The 27,800-nt window shown below is 31.7% G+C and overlaps 1 non-coding gene across 1 annotated transcript; it reads left to right on the forward strand.

Moving 5' to 3' along the window:
- Window positions 1–21,008: 21,008 nt before the first annotated feature.
- MIR4383 (microRNA MIR4383) lies at window positions 21,009–21,135 on the forward strand. The gene has a single exon (NR_048711.1). It is a non-coding gene; the product is annotated as a microRNA MIR4383 (primary transcript).
- The last annotated feature ends 6,665 nt before the right edge of the window (window positions 21,136–27,800 follow it).

Consider the following 27,800-nt stretch of genomic DNA (forward strand, 5'->3'; position numbering starts at 1 on the left):
ATTCTAGGGTTTTAGAATTCCAGTTTTTACTGTTCATGCACACTGTTCACGTAGAATAAAATTTTTTTTCTGCAATTTCGTTTCTGCTTCAATCTACAATTTCGTTTTCTAATGATTAATGGAAGGCTAAGTCTCCAGAGTTATTTTCTCTTGAGGATAAAGCACAGCTCTCTTTGAGGTTTTATTATTACTATTGAATTCTGATCAATTTTTCCTCTTCACCAATTACTCTGTATTTGTTGCTATTAATCCATGCATGCTTAGTGCTTGATTAATTGTCTTTGCGCTTAATTTATGTTCATGCTTAATGATCAGTTTCATTCATGATTAATTGGTGTATGTGTTGCTTAATCACATAATGACAGCCTTATGTTAATTTTCGCTTAGTAATTTAATTTAAGATTGGATTAAGTGGTTGAACTGGTTAGGGATAAATCCTCGTAACCTAGGATAAGAGACTTGCTTGTGAATCAAGCGGAAACAACATGTTTTAATTATGTTATTTCTATAATTCGAATTTGCTTGTTGTTTAATTTACAAAAACAAACAAACCCCTCCAATTCGTTACTGTTTTATTACTATCTAATATGAATGTTTGGTTGACCATTGCTCGTTGGGAGACGACCTAAGATCACTTCCTAGATACTGCATTTTTAATGTTTATTTGATTCAGGTACGGTCTCGATCACATATTTGCTCTAACTATGTAATATTTGCTCTGATTATGTCTTTGAAATATCTCCTTATGCTCTGATGATTAACAAGTTTGTTGTATATCAAAGTTATATTCCTCATATACATAACCCAAGAGTAAGTGGTGTGAGACAGTACATTCTAAACTGCTCTGATACCTTGATCTTAATCTCCTCATCTTATCCTTTTAGTATCAAAATTTATATTGTTTGTCATCATAAAAAAAGAGGAGATTGCTAAGTCTGGTTGCATCTAAGTCACATTGAATTGTACCAAATAATTAAATCCCTAAGGTTTTGATGTTAAAAAGGTATAAATTTCAAGTATTAACCTTTCATGCTTAAGCTACATGTTCATCTATCTCTATGAGATACAAGCAGAAAAGCATGAACATAAATGCTCTGGATGATAGGCAAAGTATTAGTCATTGGACGATATTGTCTCAACGTCTAGTCTTGAGAAGACAAGTGCTTTAGCACATGGCTTCCAGTACAAAAGCAATGGAATAGTTACTTGATCCTCAAGTACTGAAAACAATCATCAGAGAGTAACGTCCATAGGTTCAATAAGCAACTTATGTCATAGCACACAAAAAGAAAGATTTAAATTGTCTTTTCTTGACATTCTTAATTCATTTTGTCTTATGATGTTAACGTTTCTTTTGATTTTTAAGCTATAAGTCAGCTCTGAGCCATTGGCAATAGTGTAAAATTGTACTTCTCTAAAGATATGCTACAGAAAGTGTTTGTGGTCTCCACTCTTTCTTTGCATAGAGCGGCCTCGTGTCAAGCGTCAAAGCTATTAGACAACAGCTAGTTAGGATCTCTTAACGAATTGAAGCTATGAAGTCTATATAAAGCTTGAAGATATTTGTGTAAAGGTTGTCAAATTACAAGAGAATAATCTAAGACAAACAAACAAAAGTGTTGTAACGTTATCATTTTACTGGACGAAGGAAACTAGGCTGAATTGAATAAATCTTAGCTTTGCTAAGTTAGTGAATTTTGTTGTATTTAAGCTTATTGTGTAAAAATTATTTGAGTGATTAGAATACTCTTATGCATCCAGTGACTTGAGCAATGATCTCCATGGATAAGGTGGCCTTCCTGCCAAGAACATTGGAGGCGATGGTGTGAGTAGTCTTGAACTTAGCATTGCGCCAAAACCTTTTGATGAGTTATGGATGAATGGTCTAATAGTCATTGTAAAAACCTCTTATGCCACAACATAGCGTTCTTCATTTAGATTTTCAAGCTGATGCCTTCAAGGTAGTTGATATCAAAGAAATGCTCGATATGGATGGTAGCTTTATTTTTAGTAAGAATGGTGGTTGTCTCTATCTTGGGAATGGTTGGGTTGAATGTGGATCGTTTGCTTCCACTTGACATGATGCAAGGTTGAAGCTTTCTAGGATTAGGGTTTGTGTTTAGGGTTCAGAGAGAGAATAAAAATGAGAAAGAAAGTGGGGAATTTTTGTAATTGAAGGGTTTGATAAGAGAAGGGATGGTTGTTTTGATTCTTGAAGATGAACCCATTTTTTGGGCTTTTTGAAATGCAATCATAAGGTCCACCAATCAAAGGGTGACTCATCAAAAGCACAATAACATTATCTTACCCAAGACACTACATTTCATCTTAAATAACACAATGTTGATGATATGAAAATATTCATACATTGGGCACACATAATATATAAATGATGTGCATCTATCAACTTAGATTCATTGGATGATGGGTCCTCTAGACACTAAGTTAGATTGTAGGACATATAAACATTAACTCATTCTTTTATAAAGTCCATTCCAATTTTATTCTTTAGCAAAATCAACCTTTCTTTAGTTAGGGGTTTTGTAAATGACAACAAGTTGATCATTAGTGGGTACAAATTGTATGATGGAAGCTTGCTTGAGAAGCTTCTATGGAGGTTGGATCTTTAAGCTTCAATGAGCTCCTTCAATGGTGATTTTCCACCATTGAGATGCAGCGGAAGGTAAAGGAGAAGAGGAGAGAGGAGGCACCATCCACAAGGGAATAAGCCATGGATGGAGAAGCTTCACTACCAAGAAAGTGTCTTGGATAAGAAGCTTAGAGAGGAAGCTTCAATGGAGGAAGAGAATGAGAGAGAGAGAGAGAGAGAGAGAGAAAGTGGCATGGAAAATTGAAGGAAGAAAGGGACAAAAGTTGAACTTTGAAATGTGTCTCATAAGACTTTCATTCATCAAAGTTGTGACAAGTGTTACACATGTTTCTATTTATAGCCTAGGTCACTAACTAAAATGTGAATTTCATTTTCATTTTATGTGAATCTAAGAGGAATATTCTAAGGATATTCTAAAGGCATCTTAAAATAATCTAAGAATATGCCAACGGCATCTTAGCATATTCCCTTTAGATGCCACAAGAATGAAAGGTGTGACTTTAGCACATAGGAAAGGAATATGTCACAAGAATATGCCAAAGGAATATTATAAGAATATGCCAAAGGAATATTTCAAGAATATGCCAAAGGGTGGAAAACTACACACACCCCTCCAATAGCTAAACTCACACCTATGCCAAAATACACGAAAATACAAAAAAAAAATCCCTACTACAAAGACTACTCAAAATGCCCTGAAATACAAGGTTAAAATCTTATACTACTAGAATGGTCAAAATACAAGGCCCAAAAGGAGGAAAACCTATTCTAATATTTACAAAGAAAAGTGGGCTCATACTTAGCCAATGGACCCAAAATCTACCATAAGGCTCATGAGAACCCTAGGGCCTTCTCCTACATCTCTAGCCAATCTTCTTAGAGTCATCTATCCAATCCCCTTGCGGGATAGGATTTCATTATTCCCTCCTCCTTGAAAAGGATTTGTCCTCAAATTCAGAGGTTCTTAAAACTCTGGGCTTCTTCCCTCAACACCTGTGAAAGGACTAAAAACATATATATTAGTGGTGTTGAGTATGTTAGAGTAGGGTAAGACCTGAAAACCCCTTTCCAGAGCATTTTCCCATGAGAGAACATGGTTCCTCACCAACTCAATGAGTGGTGCTACAGGTATAGAAAAATATGGGACAAACCTTTTGTAAAAGTTTGTTAAGTCATGGAAGCCCCAAATTTCCCTTATACTTGGTGGAGTGGGCCACTCGGGAATGACCTTTATTCTCTTACGGTCCCCTTGATCATTATTTACAAAATTAAGGAAAGTAATGTAATATAACATACCTTTCTCTATATTTTCATGTTGATTACTCCTATCAAAAAGTATGACGAACCTAAGGTGTCCCATATGAGCATCTTGGTTTGTATTGAAACCAAAAATAAGAACAAACCTACCTAATGAGTCCCTATATATATGAATCATGAAGATATTGGATGCATTGGTGATTTTACAAAAGAGGATTACACCATTCAACATATTCATCATACCACCTATCATAGGAATTTGGTGCATCATAATACCTATTTTGGACACCAACAAAGCACAAGGGTTTAAGCTCTTACGAACCAAACCCTCATCCAACAACTCCTTTACTTAAGGAATAACCTCAAGCTCAAGAGGTATGGTAGTGCTAAGGGAGGTTTCCCTTGATAGGAGAAGGTAGAAGGATTGTTTACGAAGGATTGTTATTTTGATATCACCTTTTGTTGCAAAATGATTTTCCTTCTTAACAATCTTCTTGGAGGAATCCTTTTCCTCTTTTTCCTCCGCCTTGGCCTTTGAAGACAAGGTCTTACTATCCTTCTTTTTCTTTTGTTTTTCTAGTTTTTCTTCCCCATCCCTCTTATCATCTTTGGGCTTAGAAAGTCCAGCCCCTAAGATGCCTTGACCTTGGTCTTTCTTTGGATAAGAGTGAGAGCCATAAGATTTTGAAGTAGGCTTTCTTTTAAGTTGTTGCTCTACCCTTATGCAAAGTTGGACTAGGTCATCTAGGTCCCTATATGGAAGGAGCTCAACCTTGTCCCTCACTTCCATATTAAGTCCACTAAGGAACCTAGCAATACTTATTCTTTCCTCCTCCCTAAGCCTAGCTCTCAAAAGGAGTAGTTCCATTTGTTGCCTATACTCTTCAACACTCATACTCCCTTATCAAAGCCTTTGGAGCTTGTCCATAAGCTCAATTTCATAGTAGGAAGGGATGTGCCTCTTCCTAAGGGCACTTTTCAAGTCATTCCAATACTTTACTAGAAGATCCCTATGAATCATTCTTTCCATAACAAGGGAAGTCCACCAATAGAGGGCATACCCTTGGAAGCTAAGGGTAGCCAAAGGAACCTTCCTTTCCTCACTTGTATGATGGCAAGCAAAGAGTTGCTCAATCTTCATTTCCTAATCTAAATAAGCCTCTACATTGTCCTTCCCATGGAAGTATGGGAGGTTAATGTTAGAATCTTGAGGATTTATTTATTTTTCTTTCCTATGCGAGTGAGGTCTAAGATGTGACCTATGTCTTCCTTCACAATAGTCACGAAGTTCTTCACTTAGGCTCTGGCAAGAGTTATGACTACTATAGGAGGCATGTTTTTCTTTTATTAACTATTTTAGTATTTTCCTTCTTTCTTCTTCCCTTATTTGTTCCCTCTCATCTTGATTTATTTTTACCCTATTTTTTCCTTTTTCTTTTCTTTCTAGTTTTTCTTTCCATAACTTGAGGGAACTTAACTCATCTAAGATTCAAGATAGAGGGTCCCTATGAATAGTACCCTCACCATTAATACTAGATGAATGATGACTCATGTTGGTTCCTAAGTTGTGGTTCTTTCTTATTGGGGGTTTGCAAAAGGTAAAAGCTAGGGTTCAAAAGAACTGAAGATAAGCGTGATAAGCAAGAAGAAAGTATTATGCAATAACAAGATAAACTAGGGATGACTAGTAAAGAAAATAAGCTATGAAGGTAAGCAAGAAATTAAAGTGCAAGAAATGTAAACTATGCGGATCCTAAGAGTGTTTAGATGACCTCATTTAAGGTTCCCAACAAAACACTCACTATCCTAAGGAAAAATTTCCTAAAATTATTACACACAAATGGAAGTTAAGTAACCTATTGGAGGCTCCCAACACACTTCCAATGAAAGACCTTTTTGTTACAAAATTTGAAAGCAATGAAGGTAAGTAAATTGCCAATTACAAAATTACAAAAAAGTCCTCAATTTTGGTGGTTGTTCTCTCTTTGGTGTTTCACTTAATTTGGAGTGCTTCTTATTCCAATAGCTCTTAAGGTGGTTGGCCCCTTGCTTCTTGACTCAAATTCTCCAATTGATGGCACCAATCCTCGTTTCCAATTCCCTACATGGCAACTCACAAACAAGGAAACAAAGAGACAAGCAATAACCAAAGACCAAAAATGAAATGAAAGTTAAACCAATAGAGTTTTAACAAGACAAATTTTCAAGGATTATTCAACAATTAAAGCAATGAAAAACACATAAAAGCAAGCTAGGACTCAAAGAGAAACCTAGAATGGCTCTAGAGTAGAGTAAACAATACAAAAAAAAAACTCAAGAAATCTCAAGTTTTGGCACTTGTTTTCATACTACTTTTCAATTGAAATTTCATAACTAAGATTGGTCTAAAATAGGCACTAATTATAGAACAAATTTTGAGCCAAAACAACAAGCACACTTCCCTTTCACTTTTTTTTTAATTTTTCCTAGACACTGATTTTTCTACCAACTTGTATGATTTTTATTATTTTTTTTCCTTTTATCCAAATCACTTGTTTCTTTTTTTCGAATTTTTTTTACAGATGTCTATAAAATTCAATAAACATTTCAGCTCAAAATTGTTAAACAAGTGGCCTCGGTTATCTTAAGAATGGGGGGTTGAATTAAGATAACAAAAAACCATTCCCCAACTAAAAATTTCACTCTTTTTTTGAACTATTAATGCAACCTTAATATGAATTACTAAAAAGAAAATTCAAAGTAAACTTCTTTAACGTAAAAGATAAATGACAATAAATAAAAGAAGTTTAAAGGAAGAGAGAATGCAAACTCAGTTTTTATACTGGTTCGGCCACACCCTGTGCCTACATCCAGTCCCCAAGCAACCCTCTTGGGATTTCCACTATCTTGTAAAATGCCTTTTGCAAAGTCTGAACCACACAGGGACAACTTTTTCCTTGTGTTTGAAATCCTTACAAATTAAGAGACCCTCAGTCCCTTAATCAATCTCTTTGAATAAGAAGAAGAATAAGTTTTTCACTTTAAGAGAAGGATATTACAATTGAAGATCAATCAAGATTCCTTATTGAATATGCAAGTGTTTGACCAAGGAATCTTTTTGAGAGGATAAGACATTTCAGTTCAGAAAAACTCTCTCTAGAAATTCGTGTCCCAAGTCACATATATATAGGCCTTTGATGGCCATTCAAAAACATTTGAAAATATGTGACTGTTGGGAGTTATTTTCGAAAATTCCTCACTAGTAATCGATTACCAAAATGGTGTAATCGATTACACAGTTGTTTTCTAAAGAGTTGTGACTCTTCATATTTGAAATTTGAATTTTAACTCTGGTAATCAATTATATACACTCTGTAATCGATTATAGACTTTGAAATTTAAATTCAAATTTCTAAAGGTTGTTTTAAAACGGTCAAAACTTTTGGTAATTGATTACAAGCTTTCAAAAACATTTTAAAGCATTCTAGAAAGCACTTTGGCCATTGTAATTCTCTGGTAATCGATTACTAGAGAGTAAATTGAAGTTTTATAAAATCTTAAAAACTTTTGAAAAAAATCCTTTGGCCAAACCTTGTGCATCATCAATTTAGAAACTCTTTCTAAGACTCTAGAGACTAAATTCATCATTTATCTTGGATTTCTTGGAGTCTTTTCTTGGATCAAACATGAGAAGAGCGTTTCTTTGGCATCATCAAAACTTCATGATATATTTGCTTCTACAAAAATTCACAGTGACCAATTCCCAGTAATTTTTACAAGTTCGTATGTTCAAGCTGTCAGCACCAGCAATTTCAGGCTTCGAATTTGCTAAGAATGGTATATTGATTTCCTTACTTACTTTCAACTTTCCTATGTATGTTAAACTCACTAGGCTTGTTTAACAAAGTTTTAGGAGTTCAATATACACTTAGGATCGAAATTTCAGCCAGCAATTCAATCACCAAAACTCAAATTCACAGTAGACACAATCATAAGAAAACCTAAAATTCAAGAAAAGGTTCATAATCAAAGACTCTCTAAGAATTTTGTATGAACATGTTAAGGACTAATTAACATGCAAGATTTGACTCAAATCAAAAAATAGGCTAAAAAAATTTCATACACTCATGAACAAATGAGTTAGATAAAGAAAAAGGAAAAAATAAAATTCAACACAACATAAGAAATCTTTTGTGACAAGTTTCATCTAGACATGACTTCTATGACAAAACTACAATAGGTGAACATGTCACTCTAGATTTTTGAAATTTACTTCTACTTTAATGATTTTGTAAGAATTTTATGGTTTAGGTTTCAGTCACAAAAAAATAACAAGAAAAAAAAACTCAAAGGAACCTAAACTCAACACAATTCATGGTTCAAGAACAAAAACAAAAAATTTGAATCATAGAAAATCAAATCTAGCTTCTATAGCAAGTTAAATCAGTGGAAATTCTACATAATCTTGTTAACAACATTCAACACAGGATATGTGAGGAAATACATGAATAAAAAATGAATAAGCAACAATGGAGGTTTAAGGAGCATCTACTTGAAGCTCTTGTGCTTTGATTACCACTTGATGGGACTTGATGGAAGCTTGCTTGAGAAGCTTCTATGGAGGCTAGATCTTTGAGCTTCAATGAGGTCCTTCAATGGTGATTTTCAACCATGGATATGCAGCGGAAGATAAAGGAGAAGAGGTGAGAGAATACGGCATCCACAAGGGAATAAGCCATGGAAGGAGGAGCTTCACCACCAAGAGAGTGTCTTGGATAAGAAGCTTAGAGTGGAAGCTTCAATGGAGGAAGAGAATGAGGGAGAGAAGGAGAAAGTGGCATGAAAAATTGAAGGAACAAAGGGATACAAGTTGAACTTTAAAGTGTGTCTCACAAAACTCTCATTCATCAAAGTTGTGACAAGTGTTACACATGTTTTTATTTATAGCCAAGGTCACTAACTAAATCAAATTCACTTTGTGAATTTAATTTTCATTTCATGTGAATCTAAGAGGAATATTCTAAGGATATGCCAAAGGCATCTTAGCATATTCCCTTTAGATGCCACAAGAATGAAAGATGTGACTCTAGCACATGAGAAAGGAATATGCCACAAGAATATGCCAAAGGGTGGAAAACTACACACACCCCTCCAATAGCTAAACTGACACCCATGCCAAAATACACAAAAATACAAAAAAAAAATCCTTACTACAAAGACTACTCAAAAGGCCCTCAAAATACATGGCTAAAACCCTATACTACTAGAATGGCCAAAATACAAGGCCCAAAAGAAGGAAAACCTATTCTAATATTTACAAAGAAAAGTGGCTCATACTTAGCTCATGGGCCCAAAATCTACCCTAAGGCTCATGATAACTTATGCAATCCTACCCCGCCAGGGCATTGGATAGAAAACTCCAAGAAGATTGAGCCAGAGAGATGCAAGAGAAGGCCATAGGGTTCTCATGAGCCTTAGGGTAGATTTCGGGCTCATGGGCTAAGTATGAGCCCACTTATCTTAGTACATATTAGATTAAGGTTTCATTATTTTTGGGCCTTGTATTTAGGGCTCCATAATGTAGGTAAGGTAGCCTAGAAATGTAGGATTTTCCAGTCCTTGTATTTTAGGGCACCTAGACTAGTTTTTGTATTAAGGGTAGTTTTGTAATTTCACATGCATTAAGTGAATATTTGATGTGTGTGTTGGAAAATAAATTTAATTGAATTGGGAGAAGCCCAATCCAATTAAATTTTAGAGGGGGAGGTGAGCATTTGCTTGCTACACCTCATTGCCACATCATATAGTCACACTTTGTGCATGTGCTTCACGCTTTACATGCCTCATGCCACCTAAGCATACTTAGTGGAGAATCTTGGACTTGATCTTGAATTTAGTGGGCTGAACCATAGATAAAATTCACTAATCATAGTTAGTGAAATTTTGGCTCCAAAGTTTGGCTCCACAAATTCAATTTCAAATTCAAGTGAAATTTGAATAGAAATTCAAATTTCCCTCCAATTTTGTGTGACACTTAGGCTATAAATAGAGGCCTTGTGCGTGCATTTTTTTCAACTTTGATCATTTGAATATTAACTTCAGATTTCATAGCTCTTTTAGAGCACAAAATTTCGTGCTCTTCTCTCCCTCTCCCTTCATTCATCTCCTTCTTCCTCAAAGCTCTTATCCATGGCCTCCTATGGTGGTGAGCTTCTTCTAGACTCATCTTCTCCTTGAAGTGGCGTCTTATCCATTCCGCTGCCATTTATCTTCCAAGAAGCAAAGGAATCCATTGATGAAGAAGATCCTAGGCCTACAAGCTCCAATGGAGCTTACATCAATAACCCTAGGGCCTTCTCCTACATCTCTGACCCAATCTTCTTAAAGTCTTCTATCCAATTCCCTTGCGGGGTAGGATTGCATCATTGTAAGTCCACTATCACTATCTGAACATGGTCTCTTATAAAGTGATGCTTAATCTCTATATTTTTTGCCCTTTAATGCAATATGGGATTTTTAGAAAGACTAATGGCAACTTTGTTATCACAGAAGATAGGAATGTTACTCTCACTGTTGTTGTAATCTTCTAGTTGATTCTTTACCCAAAGCAACTAAGCACAACAACTTGTAGCTGATATGTATTCTACTTTAGTAGTGGATAGTGCAGTTGATCCTTGTTTTTTACATATCCAAGTTACCACCAATAAAATGGTAGTTTCCACTGGTGCTCTTTCTTTCAAGTTTGTCTCTAGCATAATCAACATCACAATATCCTATCAATTTGAAATCATTCTTTTTCTTAAAGCAAAAACCAAGATTAGAAGTACCAATAAGAAATCTAAAGATTCTTTTAACAACAATTAAGTGAACTTCCCTTGGTTTTTTCTTAAATACTTCACACAAGCAAGCACTGAACATAATGTCAGGTCTAGATGCAGTAAGATACAACAGAGACCTAATCATAGCCCTGTTTTGGGTTCCATCCACCTGCATAGATTCCTCGTCCAATCCAAGATATATGGTTGGATGCATTGGGGTATTCATTTCCTTTACATCGTTTATATTGAATTCTTTCAATAGTTCCTTCACATACTTAGTCTAATGAATGTATATAGCTTTGGTTCTTTTCTTGATTTGTAGACCAAGGAAGAATTTTAGTTCTCCCATCATACTCTTTTCAAACTCAGTCTTCTTGTTGAAAGTAACCTTTGGAAACTAACTTTGCCTTATTTCTCACTATCTTACCATTCTCGTCTAATTTATTTCTAAACACCCACTTTGCTCCAACAACCTACTTGTTTTTGGGTAGCTCTACAATATTTTGTACTTCATTTTTTTGGAACTGGTCAAGCTCTTTTTGTATGGTGTCAAACCAGTTTTCATCTTGCATGGCTTTATCTATGTGTTTGGGCTCAACATCTGATATTAGAGTAGTATGCCCTTGAAGCCTAAGAGGTGTTCTGGTTTGGATTCTTTATGTTGGATCATTAATGATTTGACTTCCTAGATTGTTTTTTCTCATGTTGCATCCAGTTGGTTCTCTTATCTCTTCTTGAGGACCGTTCGTGGTGAATTGGACGTTGTAGCTTCTATGTTGTGACTAGATTACACAATTTTTTATTCCATCTTCCAATCTTAAATCTACAAAGGACTTGTCTAGCTCTGATAGTTCCTAATCAGCTTTGGTGTCATTAAACCTTATATGGATAGCTTCTTCAACTGCTAAGGTTCTAGAGTTACAACTTCTATATGCCTTGGATGTTTTAGAGTACGTAAACAACATTCCATCATCACTCTTAGAATCAAACTTTCCTAAGTTTTCCTTAGTGTTTTAGATGAAACATTGACATCTAAAGGGAAGGAAATATGATATGTTGGTTTTTTGGCCTTTCCACAATTCAGAGGGAGTCTTTTTCAGAATAGGTCTTATGTAAATTCTATTTTTTAAATAACAAGAGTAGAATTATCATTAATCATGGTCCTAGCCATTTCTTGTAATGATATGTTCTTTCTCTCAATTACACCATTCTGTTAAGGTGTTCTTGAAGTCGAGAAGTTCTAAAGAATACCATTTTCCTCACAAAACAGTTGAAAATTTTCATTTTCAAATTCTCCTCCATGGTTACAAAATTTAAAGAAGACACCGAAGGACTCATCCTTGTGGGCTAGGAACATAACCCAAGTCCATCTAGAGTTATCGTCCACTATGACCATTCTATACCTTTTACCACTTACAGAGTCAATTCTAGTTGGGCCAAACAAATCAAGATGTACCAGATTTAATGGTCTTGAGGTGGAAATAATGTTTTTGCTAGAAAAGGAATTTTTAACTTGTTTCCCCTTTTGACTAGCTTCACAAAGTAAATCATCTTTGTATGACATACTTGGTATGCCTCTTGCAAGGTTATGCTTTTGTAGCTTTGAGATTAACCTCAAGCTAGCATGACCATGTTTTTTATGCCATACCTAGTTATCTTCTTTGATAGACAACAAAAACGATACTTTTTGATTTGATAGCTGACCTAGTCTAATCTTGTAATGATTACCTTTCTTCTTGGTAGAAAAGAGTAAGGATGCATCATTGTTCTAGATTATACACTTATCCTTGTTAAAGGAAACATGATATCCATTGTCTCATAATTGACTTATGCTCAATAGATTGTGTTTTAACCCTTCCACAAATGAAACATTATCAATAGGTGGATATAGAGGTACACTTATCTTACCCATTGTTGTTATTATCCCTTTTTTATTCCCTTTGAAAGTTACAGTTCCACCATGCATAGGGAGAGACATTAGAACATACACCTTTCTCTTTTCATGTGTTGTGAGAAACCACTGTCTAGGTACCACGATAGGTGTATCTTTCTTGCTATCATGGACATCTGCAACAAGAATTATCTTGTCCTTAGGTACCCAAATATTCGTGGGTCCTTTCTTGTTAGTTCTGAATGCATTTGATGCATCCTTCTTAGGTAAGTCCTTGAACCTGGATGTCATATGTCCTACTTTGCCACAAACATAAAAAAAAAAAAAAACAATAGTATCCTCATCATGAACATACATTTCTCCCTCATACCTATGACCAGATTTATCTGTAGGACATCTATTGTATCTTAACTAATTATAAAGATTTTCAATTCCTCCAATGAATTTGGCTAAGGTTGTCTTTAAAGTACCAATCTCCTCATTAAGTTTTATAACATCTTGAGGTTGATCCTTTAAGACTTCATTCTTTAAAAGATTATTATTTAAGAATTTCACATACTTTTTGTGATTTTCACACTCTATCTAAAGATCATGTTTACTCCTTTTCAAGTCCATGCAATCTTGGTGAGCTTATGCGCATTCTTTCCAGAGATCATACCTCTCTTTAGTAAGGTGATATTGAAGTTTATTAAGTCCTTTTTACTACTTTTGTATAAATTTAATTTTACATTCCAAAATATGAAAGTCCTTCATTAGAGTATCTTGTTCTTTGGAAACTTTTTCATTTTTCAGACAAATTTCCTTTTTAAGGGTTTCATAAGCTTTACTGCTTTGAGTAGTTTGTGTCAAAGAACTGATATCTCTAAATTGATGGACTTCTTTAAGTTCAATAGATGGTTCATTAACAATGTTCTATGTTGTAACTGTTTTATCCAATTGTAACCATTTTCGGTTATTTTGTTATTTGTAAGTTGCTATAAGAGAAGTTAGTTAACATGGTTCAAGTTAGAAAGAAAGCTTCTAAACCCAATTTCATTGTATTTTTTATTTCTATAATTTGAAATGGAACTTCCATTTTTGTACATCTCTCTTGTCCTTCTATCATTTGTTTTCCCTATCTATTTGTGTATTTCTCAGTCTTAAGCCCAACAAATTGGTATCAAAGCTTTGGTTCAGATCAGCTCTGCATCTGTTTCATGGTGGGTCTAAGTCATCAGAGATCAACCATTATGTCCTACTTGTGCTACATCTTCAATATTTTATCAATAAGATGGTCAACATAATCAAGATTAAGAAATTCACTGGGAAGAATAACTTCAACAATTGGCGCATTTAGATGTGTGCCTTGTTGAAAAAATAGGGAATCTGGGCAGCTCTCTCTAGTCAACCATCAAAGGTTGATAAGTTAGTTCTTCAGTTGCAAGATAAAAAAAAAAGCTCACTTGTTGATTCTCTTGTCACTATCTGATGAAGTTCTTTATGAATTAAAAAAAAAAAACCTTTTTTGCGTTATGGCTCAAGCTGGAGAAACTCTTCATGAAGAAATCTATCTACAACAAGTTTTTTTTTTAAATAATGTTTGTTTGGCCTTCGAATGAGAAAATGTATGCCAATACAAGAACATCTTGATGAGTTAAACTCTGTTCTGATGGAGCTTTATGACATTGATGTCAAGATAGAAGATGAAAATCTAGAAATGTTTCTGTTAGCCTCTCTCGCTTCTTTCTATGAGAATTTTGTGAGTTATTTTAGTGTTGGAAAAGACTCCATTACACTTGAAGAAGTCAAGTCTAGTCTCTATTCAAGAGAGTTTTGACTGAAAACATCTAGAAATGGTGATGAAGCCTCTGCGTCCAAATTATTGGTGGCTCATTCGGCTAGAGGGCAGAAGAAGAAGAAGAAGAAAGAAAAAGGTAGCAAGAAGAGAAAGTTGATTCAAAGGACATCTATATTTATTGCAAAGAAAGATTATGTTGTTGTCGTGGTTTAGAATAATTTCTCATTAGAAAATGATTTGGTTCTAGTTTTTGGTGAACAACCTCAACAACATTCTAAACAATGGGTAATGGGCTCAGAGTGTTCTTATCATATGTGTTCACACAAAAGTTGGTTTGTAACATATGAGGAAAAGTCTAGTGGTAATGTTCTTATGGGTAATAATGCTCCTTGCAAGTCAGTTGGTATAGGTTCTGCATAGATTAGAGTGCACAATGGGATTGTTAGAACTTTAATTGAGGTTCTTCATGTTCTAGAGCTTAAGAAAAATCTAGTCTTTGTGGGTTCCATGGATTCAAAAGGTTTTTCTTATTGGGTTGAAGGTGAAGTTATGCAAATCAGAGGGAAAGGAAAGTTTGTGGTAATGCAGGGGACCAAGGAAGGAAATATGTACATCCTTCAAGGGCCAGCTATGATAGGCTCTATCTCAACTGTTTCACAAGTTGGCAACCATGCGTCCAATAATAATTCTCTATGGCATCTGCGTCTGGGCCACATGAGTGAAAAAAAGACTGGAAATTCTGAGCAAGTAAGGCTTACTTGGAAATCATAAGGCGGAACCTCTTTAGTTTTATGAGCATTGTGTCTGTGGGAAACAACATTGGATGAAATTTCCAAAGGTTGCACACACTACAAAGGGCATATTGATTTACATCCATTTTGACTGTTAGAGGCCTTCAAGAGTTTCATCATTGGGAGGGGCAAGGTACTTACTTTCCATCATTGATGATTACTCTAGGATGACATGGAGGCTCATGATGAAGCATAAATTTGAAGCTTTCAAATGTTTCAAGCATTGGACGATTCTTATGAAGAATCAAATAGGAAAGACAATGAAGTGTCTTAGCACTAACAATGACTTGGAATTCTATTCTACAAAATTCAATGAATTTTGTAAAGATGAAGACATTGCAAGACAACATATTGTACACTATACTATGCAACAGAATAGAGTAGTTGAAAGAATGAACATAACCTTGTTGGAAAATTCCAAATGCATGTTATCCAATTCAGGGTTGAATAGGAGTTTCTGGGTTAAGGCAATCAATACAACATGTTATCTCGTGAATTGTTCCCCATTCATTGTTTTAGGTTTTAGGACCTCTATTGAGGTATGATCTAACGAAACTATTGAATACTCAATGTTAAAGGTGTTTGGTTGTCCAACATACTATCACGCAAGTGAAGGTAAGCTAGATCCCAAAGCCAAGAAGAATGTCTTTATGGAGTATGAAGATGGAATCAAAGGATTCAGAATCTAGTCTCTGTCAGAAAGAAAGATCATTATGAGTAAAGATATCATCTTTCATTAACTCTCTATGTTGCATTCCAAATCTGAAGAAGATTCGAACAAGGCTAATGATGTCACTAAGCAAGTGGAGTTTGAGAGCCCAATAATCAGAAACTTGAGTGATAAAAAACTATTTGAAGCACTTGATGAGACTGATTAGGAACTTCAAATGCAACGTCAACATCTGAACTCAACACTAGTGGTACAAGAGATTGGATGAGTTCATTGTTTCTCATAGGTACAATATAAGTCCCTATGATTCATATGTCTATCAAAGTAAGGTGGAGGATGGTTACCACATATATTTATTACTGTAACACCCCATTTTTCATAAAATAAAAAAAATTATTTAAAAATTAATAGGATTTTTAGAAATTAAATAAATGAGAGGAAATAGTTTTTGTTAATTAAAATAAATGTTTAGTAGTATTAGAAAATAAATAGAATAAAATGATATTTTAGAAAATAAATGGATATTTTAAGTGGATATTTATTTAAGGAAAGAGTAAAATAGAGTTCATTTTTATAAAATAATAAAATAAAGAAAAATATAGTAGATAATAGGCTCAGATTACCTAATTATAAATAAAGACATACTAGGTCAATTTTTATAATTACGATGCGTCTCTACACTCTTTCTTCCTCCCAAATTTGTTTTCCCTTCTTCTTCTCCCAAAACCCTCTCTTTTCTCACATACACCCAAATTTGTCCTAGTAAAACTATGATCTTGGAACTGTTAACTATTGGATTATCCTAAAATTTAGACATCACCTTCAGCATTCATGTACCCACATTCCTACCGTTGGAATTTGCAAAATTATGTTTGTAGAGATAAAAATGGCCCTCATGCTCCAATCCCTTCTCCTTCTCTCTAACGCTTGGAAACCTTAGCAAAGCAACTAGAGGAAAAGCTTGAGAAATCTTAGGAAACTGCTAGAGATACCGATATCACTGCTGGAATATACACTTAAGCCCACTTAGAGGTAAGGGATGAGTTTATCACAATTGGAGTTAGAGTGAACATGTATAGGGATCCTTAAAGGATCAAATTGGGGTTAATTTTGAGGTCTAAAAATACATTTTCAGTGTTTTCATTTCTTGAAAGCAGAAAACAAGAAGTCAAACCAAACATGCTTTCAGAATTCTAATCTTTTGAAAATGAAAACAAAAAATGAAAATGTAAACCAAACACACCCTTAGCTTTCAAACAAGATAAGTATGAACTTAATAGGGCTACTACATCCTCAGTACTTGTAAGTTTACTCTACAAAGTTCGTAGTAACTTAGGAGGAAATGTAAGGATATACCTTTTTACTATACATGTATGTGTGGTTGCTATCAACCGAATGAATAAGTGAATAATTATATGCCTTAAATGTTGAAAGATTGTTATTGTATGATATATATATATATATATATATATATATATATATATATATATATATATATATATATATATATATATATATATATATATATATATATATATATATATATATATATATATATATATATATATATATATATATATATATATATATGTTTTATGCCATGTATATATTACTATTGTGTGATGTGTATATGATTCTTGAGGCGTAATGACATGTCATTTTTGGATTATGAAATTGTGATTGAGATTGAGTATAAGTAGCAAGTTGAGCATGTCTTAATTTGTGAGATACACGTGAACATGTGACAGTGAATTCTGACATTGTGAGATATTAAATTATGGACATGCGATATGATTGTAAATAAGTGAAGTTAGGAACCTGAAGTGTTAAATTGTAGCATAATATGTTAAACGTGTTTGAAAACAAGTCTAAGGTCATGGGTATTCTATAATTCATGAGCAATGTATTCATTCAAAAGTTGTTTTAGGGGTTGGACTTTAATCAGAAAGGTGAGACCCTAACGGATTCTTTGGGGTCTAGGCTTTGGGGGTAAATACACTCAATTTGAGTACTCCTTTAAGTCTATGTTGATCTCATATGGTTGGAGCATTCTCGCAAAACAGAGTGACCCTGACTGGTCACCTTATGATTTCACTTAGTAAGAGTAACCTGACATACCCATTATGAGGCATATCTTGTTATGTACTCCTAGGCACCCTAGTGTTGTTTTTCACTGACATGGTACCACATTGCATATAGGCTTGAGTCTTAGTATAATTGTTGCATAACACATGTGAATTATTTATTATGAAATTGGTGAGTGTTGTTATGTCTTGAGTCAAGTGTGTGATTCATGTGTAATGTGATTGGTGATTGAAAAATGAATTTTAAATGATAAAGTGGTGAAGTGACATGGATTGTATTAAGTTGAATTATGTGATAAATATTTTCATAATGTATTTTGCTTATGTCTTTGTTTACTCGTATTTTATTTAGAAATTTGATAACTCATTCCCCGTGTGTTCTTTGTGTTTGGATCCTATGATGATCTCAAACCTTGTGTTTGTTAGAGGAGATGGCTAGGTGAATTGCTTTAAGGAACCTCGTGTTGGAGGACGTCGGGACACAATGCTCTGATAGGATGTGGCAGTGGGGTATGGGTTTCTGTTTTAGTTGCATGATGTTCCGAACATGTTATTTTACTTTAGGTAGTTTGTACTTATGTCAGAAGATTTTCTTATGTCAGAAGGAATACATTCAAAAAAGTGTTGAATCATTTTGGGATGACATATGCAAAACTAGTTTGTACTCCTTTGACAGTGTCCATTCATCTCACTAAAGTTAATGCCACTTAGTAAGAATTAGAAAGGAAATACATCGCTTGTGTTCCTTATGCAAGTGTTGTAGGTAGTCTCATGTTTTCAAATAACTAGCACAAGTAGTCGACGTGGTGAGTAGGTATATGGGTAAACCTAGGAAGGAACACTATCAAGCTATAAAACGTATATTCAGGTACCTTAAGGGTACAACAGATATTGGATTGGTCTATCAAGGCCAAGGTGACAAATCTTGTGGCCTTGCTGGATATTCAAATTCTGACTACGTTGCAAATTTGGATGCAAGATGAGTTGTGACAGGCTATGCATTCACAATTGGCAATTCTCTTGTCAGTTGGAAGGCGACACTTCAGCTCGTAGTTTCCTTTTCCACTTCAAAGGCTGCATGCATGGCTCTGGCAGAAGCAACAAAGGAAGGTATTGTTGAAAGGTCTTATTAGAAATCTCAGGTTTCTATAGGATAAAGCTATCATTTTCTATGACAGTTTAAGTGTAATTTGTTTAGCCAAGGATCAAGTCTATCATGAAAGGATTAAACATATTGACATCAAAAACCAATTCATTCAAACTGAGAAGAGGATTACAGTCTAGAAAGTTGATGCGAAGGAGAATCCAACCAATATGCTCACAAAGTGTGTTCCTTGAAGCAAGTTCATACACTGTTTGGATCTACTTAATGTAGATTACTGGAAATAAAATTGTGTTACTTCTAATTCAAAATTTTTATTCAACCAAGGTGGAGATTGTTAGAAGAATGAGTGGACAACTCTGAAAGAGTTGATTGGATGACACTGTTTGTATCATCCAGTCTTGCCCTCTATGTTGGAATTTGTCTTTTGTCCAGCACATCTAGTCTAGTCTACCTATGTATCATCCAGTATGTTTAGTTAATTTATTTAGATGGTTCATTAACAATGTTCTGTGTTGTATCTCTTTTATCTAGTTGTAACTTTTTTTCGGTTATTTTGTTATTTGTACACTCCTATAAGAGGAGTTAGTTAGTAGCTTCAAGTAAGCAAGTTAGAGAGAGAGCTTTTGAACCCAATTTCATTATATTTGTTATTTTTGTACTTGGACTTGTAACTCTTGTACTTGTCCTTGGACTTCTCAAGTTTCGAATACTCTTACTTGAAGTGTCCATGTTTCTTACACTCATAGCATATAATGGAGTTCTTTTCTATTTTTCTTCTCTTTGAACACCTTCTTAGAGGAGTTCTTCCATATGAACCACTCTTGTTATTCTATATTTTCCTAATTTTTCTCAAGATGAAAGTCAACTCATCATCCTTGTAATATTCTTCTTTAGATCCTTCATCCAAAGAGTTGTTCATCCGAATAATTTAAAATATAAAAGTCAAGAGAAAACTATTAAAATCGAATAATAATTTAAATAAATTATTAATGGATAAATAATATTTCATTAACACTTTGTAAGATGAGTTGTTATAGGTGTTTAATATTATTAGTTGTGATAATAAAATGTACTAATTATTTCTTTGATACGGGTATTTTTTCTCCTTAAATAATCATACAATATAATTAATCATAGTATAATATATTAGTTGTTATAGATCGATTCACAAAAGGAGTGAATTTTTTAGTTCATTTCAATTAATTTTTCGTTAATTATTTTTAATGATATTAGGTAATATTGTATGTCATAAGTATGTTAAAATCAATATAAAATAAAAGTAAAAGTTAAATATTTTAATTTACAGTAAAATTATATAAAATTTTAAAAAATAAAAAATAATATAATATTTGTAATTGTAGCAGTACATGAGCTTAATAATTTTATTTTACTTTTTTATATTTTTTATAAAATAAGTAGTTATATTTATTTTACTTATTAAAAATATTATATACTGTAGTGAAAATTATTATACACCTGAGTTAAATATTAATTTTGTATGATATAAATTATTTTTATAATTTTAAATGACTTTACCATTTTAATAGCAAAAAGTCACTTTATTTTCAATGAAATTTTATGTAAATTAATTATGAATGATTTTTCAGATAAATTATAAAAATTTTATATGTGTCGTATTCCATAACATATGATTAATATAAAACTTTTTTCATATAATTTAAATAATAAGTATTAACAAAACTGTAATTTTAAAATTATTGACTGAAATAACATAATTAAAGTATATTATCATTACTAATAAGAAAAGTTGTCAATTTCAGTCTGGTCATTAACTAGGTGAGATAATGGGTTATTGGTCCAATCGGTGAGCCAATAATTAATCCGGTTTAATCTAGTATATATTAAAAATTTAAAATTATATATGTATTTATTATATATAAGCATATAGCTAGAGTAAGAAAAATTCATCCATATTCCAAAATTTAAAATAACAATTGATAATAATGAGATATCAAAATGATATCCTAGAGGTGATCCTTTTTTTTTTGTAAAATCGATCGAGTTGGACCGGTTCAACTGAGATCCGGTACCTAACCGATCGATTTTAATCGAATCATCTCAGATCAATTGTGTGACCGATCTAATATAAAACTGATCCAATTAGGTTATTGGATCTCAGTTGAACCGGTCTGATCGACCGTGCCGAACCGGATTTCACAACTATACTAATAAGTGATGGAGTTCAAGTTTCTTATTTTTATTTTTCTTCTTTTCCATCATCATTTTAAAAGTTGAATTTCTTGCAGTCATGTTTTGCTTGTTGAGGGGAAAAGCTCAAGATTATTTATTATTCATTACAGTTCAAACTTCAAAGGCTTCAAGTTCAAAGAACCAAGTGTCATTTTATTCAGAAAACTGGTGCCAATGAAATGTTTCGCAAAGGTTCATATGAGCCAACTATATACCGACATGCATGTGGCCTAGAGATTCTCTTCTATGCAGAACACTAGTCCAGCTAAGTCCGTGCTTTAGCTATACGGTCAAATTTATTAATTAAAATCATTAATAATTTAATTTAACTAATTAATCCAATTATGCGATGCATGCTACAGTGGAGGGATTAAATTAAATTAAAGTAGTTCCACCCAAGACCCAAGTAATCCGGCTTAGTTTGAGCCGGGAGGGGCCAGATTTAAATCATATAAAATTTAGATGGTTCTATTTTTTTTTAGTGAATATTCTAGTCTGGTGCTTATAAAATAATTTAACTCGAACTAATGAAATTATATTTAAATTAATCCGTGTTAAATTGTTAACTTAAGATATATTTATATTTTTAAATAAAAAATTTCTTAAAAAATATAAAAGGTGAAAAAAATAATATAGAAAGTTTCATTTTGTATGTATGTACTAATTTTTAAATGAATCCAATTTTTTTTTAAAAAAATATAACTTAAGATATATTTCTCCCTAACTTAAGATATATTTAAATGAATCACATTTTGTATGAACTAATTTTTGTTTCTTGTCTAAGACCCAACCATTTAAAGTTTCATTTATTCTTTTCTCGTTCAAGATGTCGGACTTGCATGCATGTTAGGGAGAAATTTACAAGTTCTCTGGCATTCAAACTTAGCAAAATATACTACTAAAAGAAATACTTTTTTATATTAGTTATTTATAATATTTTAGATTGATTTTTGTGTAAGAATAGATAATCAACCAATACAGAAAGTCAGTACTTTCTGCATTAGATCCATAAATAAGTGTAAAAAGTGACTTTTTAAGCATATGATAATAATTATAATAAATTTAACATGTTGATCGACTCTCCACATAGTCACAATTATGAAGAATGTCCAAATAGATTGACAAAACATAGTTTGGCAGACGTCCATGCCTTTCAGTCTTAATAATTGAGGGAAAGTAAATTCCAAATAAATTCACTAATTAAGTAAAACATAATAAGTGCCTAAGCGCTTCAGGTTCATTGCTTGAGGGATTATAGATGATATGATGTATGTTAAGTAGATATTTGATGCTTGGGCACAATTACATTCAACTGGATGGGCATAATTGCATTCAATTGGATCGACTGATTGAAGACTCTACGAGAATCCTGAAACTGGTCAAATACAAGCTAAAGGCCCAAGTGGAGAAGGATGAAGGCCCAGAGGCAAAGGCACTACCAAAACTATTAATTGTTGCTGAATGCCCAAACTAATTTAAAGGCTCAAGTTAAATATGTTTTTAGTTATAATTTTTATTTATTGTAATTTTGGCCCAAACTGTTTAGAAGGCACATGTCTATTTTTATCTTTTTGTTCAAATACACTATAAGTATTGGTTTTTGTTTTCAATAAAGGATTTTTGGCATTTGATAAAATTTGGTAAGAGTTTCTCTCTGAGTTCCTTGTTGAACCAATCTAAGACTTATCAAGGTAATCTTTGTGGCGTCTACCCTGACTTATCTTCCTTCACTGGAAGTGACGTCATCCAAATCTGCGTAGCCTGTAACAAACGATTCGCTACTATTCAAGTTTACATCACTCTTCATGATAGGTGGGTCAATTAACACTTAATAAATAGGCATGAACCGTTAGATCATGCACTCATGTTTGATTACGCGCATAGATGTAATTAGGTTTCTTAAGCCAACCTGGATTTGAATTGAATAAGTTTTTGAATTGAATAAGTTTTCAAATGAAGAAGGAAAAGTTTTTGAACATTTATATGAAGTATAAAAAGACAATGAAAAACATGATTAAAGGTTATCTTCCTAATTTTTATTAGTAATATGAATCACAATTGAAAAGTGCAGTTGGAAGTACATAAAATAATATTAAACATACATAATATTTTAATAGTTCTTAACATTAAAAAGTATATAAAAAATACATATTTTAATAGTTCTTAACAATCAAAATACACCCAAAAGTCCAAATCAAATATATCATGATATATTTAGGTTTAAGTTTCAACAGTAGACAATAATGTCGATTATCAATATCAATTTACATATGGATTAAAAATATGACAAATACCATATGTCGATGTTTTAATTTTTAAGAAAAAGTTAAAATGATGTCATATTAAGGTTTTTTCTCCAATTTTCTTTGAAACCGATTTTTGGTTAGTGTTTACGGGTTTTATTGTTTTTCATCAATTTTCCCTAGGTTGATTTTGTAGTTTATTTTGACTAAATATTAAATTGGTTTTTGTTGGGCAATCAAAGGGGTTAAATATTAGGAAGATTTTCAACAATCGGTTATGAGCAATCATACATATAAGTGAATCTAATACCACACGTTAACAAAAAATCTTAAAACTCAAATTTATGGATCTTTTTTTCACTTATATAGTGTTTAACTTTCTCATTCCTATCAATATGAGACTTCACCTTACACTTATACTCCAATAATTTTCCTCTCAAATATAAGTCCATTTCACATGATAGTCTTTTCCTAGAGCAGAAATCATTTTTATCCATGAGTATTTTATAGAACTTAATTGTGGTTGTCTCAACACTATTGCCGCCAACATGCTCTAATACCTTACATCGTCGCAGTACTTGTGAGACCTGTTACCTGACCTCCATGCATGGACTCACCTGTCAAGTAGACTCTCGATTAAAGAAATCTCCATGTCCATGAATCCACTACCTCTATTTTACTCGTCTAAGTTGATCACCAAGTCAAACCATCGATCTTGAATAATCATATAAATGAACCTTAACAGCACACTTTAATTCAAAACCTTAAAATTCAAATTTATGGGTCCTTTACTGATATAATATTCAACTTTTTCATTCTTATCCATGTGAGATTTCACCCACATTAATAATCTAGTTAGATTTTGAAAACATAAATTATAATTTAATTATTAATTTTGAGTTTAAGTTTTAGAAATCAATCTGTATTAAATTTATTTCATGCATGTTTGGATTAAAGTTAAGAAAATTTAAAAGTTAACAATTTTCTTCTTCTCAATTCATACATTAATGTAAAACTTTATATTGAAATTCATAAAAGTACTTTTGTAATTAGAATGTACAATTTTATATTGAGATTCATAGAAGTACTTTTGTAATTTTCAACCGAACATAGACTTAATAGAAAGAATTATCATATGTCTAAATTAAACTTGAATAAAGTGAGTCAAATTTGTGTATTTTTTTTGCTTTTATAACTCAAGGGAGACCAATTTTGTTCTCTTTTTATTTTGTTGAAATATTTTAAATATATGTATATAAAATTCATACACTTCAATCTAGATTCATATCAGTCTCTCTTAATTTGCAGTAGCTTGTTTCACTAGTACTGCTTAAACCCAAAATTACGCTACTGTTTTCTCTTACGCTATACTCCAGAGAGACACACGTTTCCATGTGGATCATAGGACGTATGCAAATTCAATCCATGCATTAAGACATATTGTTAAGAAAAATGAAAATAACTTAAACAAGAATAATATAGTGCTCACTGCCTCATCTTAGAGGATAAAAGAAACAATGGGACAGCACGTTTTCAGATTCCAAACATCACCTTCTTCGAACTATTCACAGTTTATAATAAAATTCACATCATTTTCGGCTATGGTGTGCTATTTGTGACCCTACCATTCTAACTGCAACGCGTCACGGACCATAATCTCCATTCTCAACAGAATAAAATAAAAAGATAAAAGATAAGTAATTGATTTGATTAATGATGAAATTTAATAGAAAAAAAAAAGAGATAAAAGAAAGAAAAGCATTAATTAAATGTTAAAAAAATTACCAAAATATAATCACTTAAATAAAGGGAGAGAGAGAGAGAGTGACGGGGCGTATTTCAATCTCCTTAAAACGGAATGAGTCATGATATTGATTTTCACCATTGAAGTGGACTTGAATCGGTCTGGGGGCACGGAATCTATTAGCCAAGAATAAAATAAAAAAGGTTACATATATTTTTAATTTATATATATAATACATATTTATTTTAGTTTCTGAAAAAATGTTTAATTTTAATATTTTAACCTTTTTTAAAAACTTTTACTCAAATTTTTACTTTTAGTTTCTTAAATTTATTACAAATGTTTAATTTATATACATAATACATATTTATACTATCAATTAATAAAAATATTTTAAATTCATTTTTAAAATATTTATTATAAAAAATAAGAAACATATTATAAGTATGAAATATTAAGGAATTTTATTAATGATTCATCTTTGTTAAGAATGAGAGGAATCACTTTTTAGTGAAATTTTTACTCTAATTATATGTTTTCTCCTTAAAAAAAGTTATATTTTTTCTATCTAATATTTTACTTTAGGAATTTGAATTGATTTTTACTGTGATTAATAATTTCTTGATATGTGAATGTGTGATTGAATGCCAAGGTAAAAAATATTTATACTCCTTAGGATATTGTAAATAAATTATTTTTTATTGAGATGTATTTAGGTGGGATTTCTTTTCTAAATAAAAAATGTTAAATTGTAATTTTAGTTTTTCTATAATTTTAAATTTATGATTTTGATTTTTATATTTTTAAATTAAGATATTTAGTCTTCACATTTTTAAAATAAATAATTTTAATCCGCCGTTAGTTGGTTATCAAAAATCAAACATTAACTTTAATAATGCTTATATAGCAAGATGTTAAATAAAGTAAAAAATAAAAAATATTTTAAAGCATATATTTGTATTTTTTATAATGTAAAAATATCACGCCCATCCAACAATTCTACTTTAAAACTTTAATACTCTTTCATTCATTTTTTTTATAGTTGTTATACTTTTCTTTTTTCACCACATGCACATAATTTCTTATCTTTTTATGAAAACAATTAAGATGTTGGTCATTCCATATGTGTCTTCCAATTCTACTCACATTCTTTACAATAAGGTAATTAATCCATTTTATTTTTCTTTAATAAATTCATTGGGTGTGTCACCAAAAAGATAATATAAAAAACGCATAAAATCTTTTAGATACTTGACCTTTTTTTCTCTACTTGATCAAAATGCCTAAATACAATATTCTACTTTATAAAGAGTGTATTGTAAATTAGTTCTATTGTAGGAATATTTGCCTTAATGTGTTTTTTTAAACACAATTACATTGATTAAGTCACCATTTTTCATTTTTATTGCCTTTTTAATTCCATTCCTATTCAAACCATTATTACGAAGACATTTTGGTCTACATTATGAAAAAGTATTTACCTTATTTAGATAATATTGGGTAAAACTAGTTGAAAACTTAATTGATAGTTAAATGTAAAAAAGTTAGTTTATTAAATTATAAGTATTTGATAAAATTAACCGTTAAAGTAACTGAAAAATGTAAAAGAATAAAAAAATAATAAATCATGATTTATTTAAAAATAATAACTAAAAAATTAAATAAATATATTGAGAATAAAAATGAAAAATAAATTTAAGAAACTAGAAGCTAAAAGCCAGCATTTTAAAAAATGTTCCTCTTAGCATTTCAAAAAATGTTGAAAACTACTAAAAAATTATTAAAAAATATTATTTATTGAAAAATTAAAAAAAAGTTCAACTAATAAAAAAATTTAAAAAATAATTAAAATATCTTATCCAAGTTGTTATTTTGTGAGGTGGGTCAAAATCAGAGATTTATATACATGTGGCAAAAAAAAAAAATAGATCGTTATACATATTTTATAAGATAGTTCATTAATGATTTTGATATGGAATTAAAATCAATATATAAATATCTAATACATATATGATACCGAGTAAAAAAAATTCTCCATAATTTTTATCTATCTTGTAAAAATCATATAACTTTTAATGTTTGCTAAAATCATGGGATCATTTTAAATCTTTTAATTTTATAAAGTAAAAAACTAAAAATAAATGAATGGTATATTATAAGGATAAAAAAAGACAAAAAATTACAAAGACTAAAACAAAACGTCAACAAAGATCAAAATAAAAAATATATACAAGGATTTTTTTGAAAAAATAATTTTATAAGAAAAAAAAACAATATATTACAATAACTAAAAACATATTTAAACTTATAATCTTTTAAAAATTACAAAAAATTTATATCTAAGTATTTTTTTTAAAATCCAAATCGAATACTAAAATTAATGCATATTTATATTAAAATTTACAAAACTATTCAATATGTTATTTATAAAAAACAAAATTTATTCTCAATCATGAAAATGACCAAACATATAGCTTAAACTCTCTTAAAAAAACATATAGCTTAATCTAATTTTAAGCTCAATCATATGAAACATTCCATTCATAACCTTACTTGTTAATACATCGACTAGATCGTATAATCATAATCATAACACCCAAATTCGTCGGTATCCACTAT

Source organism: Glycine max, chromosome 2 (assembly GCF_000004515.6).
Source record: "Glycine max cultivar Williams 82 chromosome 2, Glycine_max_v4.0, whole genome shotgun sequence".
In the NCBI taxonomy this organism is placed as follows: Eukaryota; Viridiplantae; Streptophyta; class Magnoliopsida; order Fabales; family Fabaceae; genus Glycine; species Glycine max.